Raw genomic sequence first — 6291 nt, 5'->3', positions numbered from 1 at the left:
TGGACATTTTGAGGCCACGGCGGCTCAGAGGTTAAGACGCTGAGCTGCAGACCTGAAGGTCTGTAGTTCGGCAGTTCGAGACCCGGGTGCCGCGTGACGGAGTCAGCTCCCGTCTCTGGCCCCAGCTCCTGCCAACCTAGCAGTTCGAAAGCAAGAAACTGCAAGTTGATAAATAGGTACCGCTTCGGTGGGAAGGTTCTGTGCACCTCGGCTGGCCACGTGACCACGGACATGTCTTCGGACAGCGCTGGCTCTTCTGCTTGGAAACAGAGAGGACCACTGCCCCCTAGAGTCAGATCCGACTGCACATATGTGGTGGGAATGTACCAAAGCCCAGGATCTATGGAAGAAAATATTGGATAGGGTAAAGGATAAGATAGGTGTATCAATACCAATAGGAATTAATTTAATGACATTAGGTATCTTGAAGAGTGAGACAATAGAAAGTAAATACCAAGAGGTACTTAAGGCGATGATATTAGCTGGGAAAGCCGTTATAGTATTAGGATGGAAAGACAAGAATAAGTGGACCATGGAGAATTGGAATAACTATCTTTTTGAATACATCCAATCAGATATCGTATCCTTGATGATGGAGGAGAAAACCTGGGAGGAAAAGAAGGGACGGATAAGAGAAAAATGGTCGCCATACTTCGATTAGTGGGGGGGGGAAGGAAATATTTGTATAAGGACGAAAATGTTGACTGTAAGACACTTGGTTAAAATAAAAAGCAATTTGTTAAAAAAAAAAAAGAGTCAGATCCGACTGGCTTTCGAGCAAGGGGAACCTTTGAAAGGACATTTCAACACTTGGTAGAATTGGCATCCTCCAGGTGGAGCTTGGAGTCATCCCAGAATCACAACTGATGTCCAGCGGTCAACTCCCCTGGAGGAAAGGGCAGGTGCAGAGCTTGGACTCTGTGGCATCCTATCCCTGCTGACCGCACTCTTCTTCCCAAACTCCAGCCTTCTGAAATCTCCAGGAATTTCCCGAACCAGATTTGGCAACCCCGAGAGCTACTGATGCCATGCCAGCCTAACTCATTCTGATCCCCGGACGACAGAGATCAGCTCCCCTGGAGAAAGGGGCTGCTTTGGAGGCGACATTATACCCCAATCGTCTCCCTGCCCTCCCCAAACCCCGGCCTCTCCAGGCTGCTCTCCCATATCTACAGGAATCTCTCCAACCCGGAGCTGGCACCTGTCTGCCCATGACGCTAGACCACCATCTCCCATACCTCACCCTGTGATGGGCATAGGAGTTAACAGAAAAAACACTCAGACCTTCTCACTTTGCACCAGTCATCTCCATATGCGCGAGAAGAAGAAGAGATGGGATTTATACCTCACCCTTCACTACCCACTGTGGTGGCTCAAGTGGTTAAGACGCTGAACTGCAGGCTGTGGAAGGTCAGTAGTTCAGCAGTTCGAGACCCGGGTGCCGCATGACGGAGTGAGCTCCCGTCTCTAGTTCCAGCTCCTGCCAACCTAGCAATTCGAAAGCAAGAAATTGCAAGTAGATAAATAGGTACCACTTCGGTGGGAAGGGAACAGCGTTCCGTGCGCCTTGGTGTTTAGTCACGCCGGCCCCATGACCACGGAAACGTCTTTTGGACAGCGCTGGCTCTTCGGCTTTGAAACGGAGCTGAGCACCGCAACCCTAGAGTCGGACTCGACTGGCTTTCGAGCAAGGGAACCTTTACCTTCCCCTTCACTACCTAAAGGTGTCTCAGAGCAGCTTACACTCTCCTGTCCCTTCTCCTCCCCACAACAGACACCCTGGGAGGTAGGTGGGGCTGAGAGAGCTCCGACAGAAACGGCTCTTTTTCAAGGACAGCTCTGGGAGAACTATGGCATGCCCAAGGTCACCCAGCAGCTGCAAGTGGAGGAGTGGGGAATAAAACCAGGTTCTCCCAGATTAGAGTCCGCGCACTTAACCACTACACCAAACTGGCATTTCTCTTTGGGGAGCGCAAGGCTGGTTGCCACAGATTCTGCCTTCCTTCTCCATATGAATAAGAACAGGGTGTGGCTGTGCTCGCTTCGGCAGCACATATACTAAAATTGGAACGATACAGAGAAGATTAGAACAGAGTGTGGCTGTTTGCAGGGGTCGTTTCGTAGAGAAAGAGCTAGGGGAACTCATTAGCATATGCCACACCCCCTGACATCACCGGAAGTGTGTCATAAGGCCACGCCCCCTGACATCACCGGAAGTGTGTCATAAGGCCACGCCCCCTGACATCACCGGAAGTGTGTCATAAGGCCACGCCCCCTGACATCACCGGAAGTGTGTCATAAGGCCACGCCCCCTGACATCACCGGAAGTGTGTCATAAGGCGGGGGGCGGGGCTTCGTCGTGTGCCCCGCCCCCCACCTCACCCGGGGGAACTGCGATCCCCCGCAATCCCCCCCGAATCGACCTCTGGCTGTTTGCCAGTGGCTTTGGAGGCTGTGGTAGAACCTGTTGCTAAGATCCTGGTGCTCTGCTCTGATTGGCTATCACCCTCAAGGGTCTCCGAAAAGTACGCAGACGGAGAGTGATTTCAGCAAAGCGTACTTTATACGATCAGGAACAAGACGACTTGGGTCGGCTCGCGGGCCGGCTTATACCCCCCAAGAAACCGTCACCCAAAACACACCCCTACTACCTAATAGGTTATTTACAGTGGCCGAGAGTCCCATAGGCTCTCGGCCGGGAACCTAGCCCCCTGATTGGAGCTGGCTAGGATCCGCATAGTCCATTGTCTCTTGGAGCGAAGCTCAACGTTTGGGTCTGACCACGTGGAGGCCAAGCCGGCCACGCGGTCTGGAGTGGATACATTACAGTCTCAGTCAGAGGTCTTTACTACCTTCTACCTGATTTGCTCTTAACTGGGAATCCCAGCCAGCAATCAACCTGACAAGCAGGTACTCTACAAGAGCAGATGTGATCCTGAACAGGCTGCTGGTGCCGGGAGAGGGAAGGATGACCCACAAAACCGGATTGTAGCGGGGCACACTGTGTGTCTGAATGTACTGGCTAAAAGATCAGATCTTTGGAAGGCTGTTTAAAATGATTTCATAGATCAAATTACGGCTCACTTGGCAGGTCTGAATTTTCTTACTATGTCGTAGCTTAATGGCCCATGAGTCACAAAACAGATTAATCCTTCTCTTTCCGTCGACTTTTTATCTCCCGCTAGCTTTCTTTCTTGTTAGCTTTCTTCCTTTAAGGTCCATTAAAATGCATTTCCCTATTGTCGGATGATTTCTCTTCCTCCGATGGAGTCCAATGCAAATGCGCTCTGCGGTGTGAATTAGGCGATGAGGAGAAGTTCCAAGTAATGAGTTCTGCAGGAATGTATGTGGCCATCCCCTAATTATTTCACTTTCGTGATTAGCTTGGAAATGTCCATTCACTGTGTGGCTCCTTCTCAATTCGCATCTTGCAAAGTCCCCATACCCCCAGTGCAGCCACGCTGGATGACTCCTGTGTTAGATGTCAGATGGTGACCCAGGGCTCTTTCTGTGGCAGGAACTCCTTTGCATATTAGGCGACACACCCCTAAGGTAGCCAGTCCTCCAAGAGCTGACAAGAGCCCCTGTAAGACGAGCTCTGTACGCTCTTGGAGGATTGGCTACATGAGAGGGTGTGTCGCCTAATATGCAAAGGAGTTCCTGCTACAAAAAGAGCCCTGGATCCCAAACCCCCCCCCCCTGTGTGATAATTCTAAAGGTGTCCAGAGGCTCAAAAAGGTTGGGGACCCCTGTCTTAACTCGGTCGGCCTCCTTGACCAATTTCTGTAACGACCATACAACTCAAACCAGATGCCTGCCCTGACCTGGGTAGCCCTGATCGTCAGATCTGGGAAGCTAAGCAGAGCCAACTCTAGCAAGTACTTGGAAGGGCAACCTCCAAGGAATACCAGAGGCGGGACTCAGTGGCAGGCTAACCAGGGCTATTTTGGGGGCAGGAACGCACAGGAACGGAGTTCCGGCTGGCTCCCGAGTTGGCCACGCCCAGCAGGAACTCATTAGCATAATAGGCCACCCCCAACAGCAGGAACTCATTAGGATTGGCTACATTAGGGTTGTGTGGCCTAACATGCAAAGGAGTTCCTGCTACAAAAAAAGGCCCTGGGTCTTGACAACAAACAAGGTAAACATAATAACAAGCAAAAGGTGGGTGTGGCTGGATGAGCACACTTCTGGCAACATGGGGGTGTGGCCTAATGTGCTAATGAGCTGTGCTGTCAGGGGTGTGGCCCAATAGGCTAATGAGTTCCTGCTGTTGGGTGTGGCCTGTTATGCTAATGAGTTCCTGCTGGGCTTTTTCTACGAAAAGAGCCCTGAGGCTAACCAAGCCACCTCTCTGAAAAACGTGCAAGCCTCCAGTAGGGGTCGCCTGAAGTCAACCATGACTTCCAGGCAAGCACAAACAAACAAACACACACACACACACACACAAAACCCAACGCCTGCTTCTTCAAACTGTCAGCAAGTGACTCCAGAAGCTTTTAACTGCAATCAAGGCAGGAAACAGCTGACAGTTTCTCAAGAGAAACAGAAGTTGCTTTATGGTATCATTGCCTTTGGCTGGCGTGCACCTTTCATTTGTTGTCATTGGTCGAAACAGCTACCTGGTTTCTTTTTTTTTTCCTTCTTTTTTTCCTTTTAATTTATTTTAATTTGTATTACTAAAGAGTTTACAGTATGCATATAAACATATTATGCAGTTATTTCTATAGGGTACAAGTATGGCAATAACTTACAACAAGTCGCATAAATGTAAACAACACCAGGGGTCATTTCCTGCAGGAACGCACAGGAGCAGAGCTCCGGCAGTAAAGAGCCCCGGGGGCGGGCACATGCAACAAGCCCCACCCCCTGCTCCCAGCAGCCCTCAGTCAGAGCAAGAAGCAGCCAGGTAAGTTGCAGAGGCAACTTACCCCCCAGTCCAACACAGTCCAGTGGCACCTTTAAGACCAAGTTTTATTCAGGTACAAGCTCTTCCTCCTCTATGAGGACAGATCTGCATGTCCCCCCCCCCCCAATAGCTAGCAATCCAAAACAGTCCAGTGGAGCCTGAGTGGTGGGTGTTGCCTTCTGACACACTCCCGGTGATGTCAGGGGATGTGGTATATGCAAATAAGTTATGCTAATGAGTTATGCTAATGAGCTCCTGCATCTCTTTTTCTACAAAATGACCCCTGAACAACACTATATAAAGCAGTTATATTTGGTGATTGATTGGGTGTATTTCTGAGAATTGTCTACTATCTGAAGCGAATGAACACATAGTATGTATAATCTTGTTTGTTCTATGACCTTCTGTGTTAGAAGTGATCGGTAAGTATAACCATTTGTGATATATTTGCTTTGACGGAAGTATATCCTGTGTTACCATGTATTCAAGAACTGGAGCCCATATATGAACAAGTTTAGACTATGTTGGTGAATTCGTATTGTTTTTTCTGTGCAATGAGTCTGTTATTTTGGCCATTACGAAATGATCCCAAATCTTTTCTTGCCATGCCGATATAGTCGGTGGTGAAAGTGATTACCGAGCCGCCAGGCTAGCTGCAGCGAGCAGTGTTTAGGTGAGTTCTTTGATGTCTCCTGTCATACCTGGATTCTTGAAAGCCAGTGTGGTGTAATGGTTAGCGTGTTGGACTAGGCTGGATAAACCCAGTGTCAGCACGCTGCCAATGTTTTGTTTTCTTCTTTCTGTGTGCGCTTGCTTGCTTTCACTTTCATATGTAGATCTGTCGATGCACTTAATTGCTTAGCTGCCGAAACGTCTATATCTCTCAAGGCCACAGGTTGTTGCTGCTGCTTGTTAGTTGCTTGGAGGATCTCACGAAACACCATGAGAAAGAGATAACGTGTGCTGCCTAGAAGCATTTGTTCCCAGGCCCGATGGATCCTGTCTATGCACCTATAGCTTCAAATAAAGTAAAACCTTTTTACAAGTGTGTACTTTGTTGATGCTGTGGGGAGTCTGACACCCAGGTTCAAATCCTCACTCTACCATGGAAGTTCGCTGGGTGACCTCGGGCCAGTCACGCACTCTCCGCCTAGCCTACCTCACAGGGTTGTTGTGAGGCTAAAGTGGAGGTGAGGAGAACAACGTAAACGGCTTCGGGTTGTCACTGGGGAGAAAGGCTTATTTACTTCCAAATGAAGTAAATAAATAAATCCATGGAATCTGATTATATGTTTGGCTCCTTTGTATGCCATCTCTCCAAAAGAAGGCTGCCTGGAATGGCTAGTTACTGCGGTGACAATAGTGGAGTTCACATACACACC

Source organism: Gekko japonicus, unplaced genomic scaffold (genome assembly GCF_001447785.1).
Source record: "Gekko japonicus isolate JY-2015 unplaced genomic scaffold, Gekko_japonicus_V1.1 scaffold1512, whole genome shotgun sequence".
NCBI lineage: Eukaryota > Metazoa > Chordata > Lepidosauria > Squamata > Gekkonidae > Gekko > Gekko japonicus.
The sequence above is the reverse complement of the archived record's forward strand: the minus strand, read 5'-3'. Positions refer to the sequence as shown.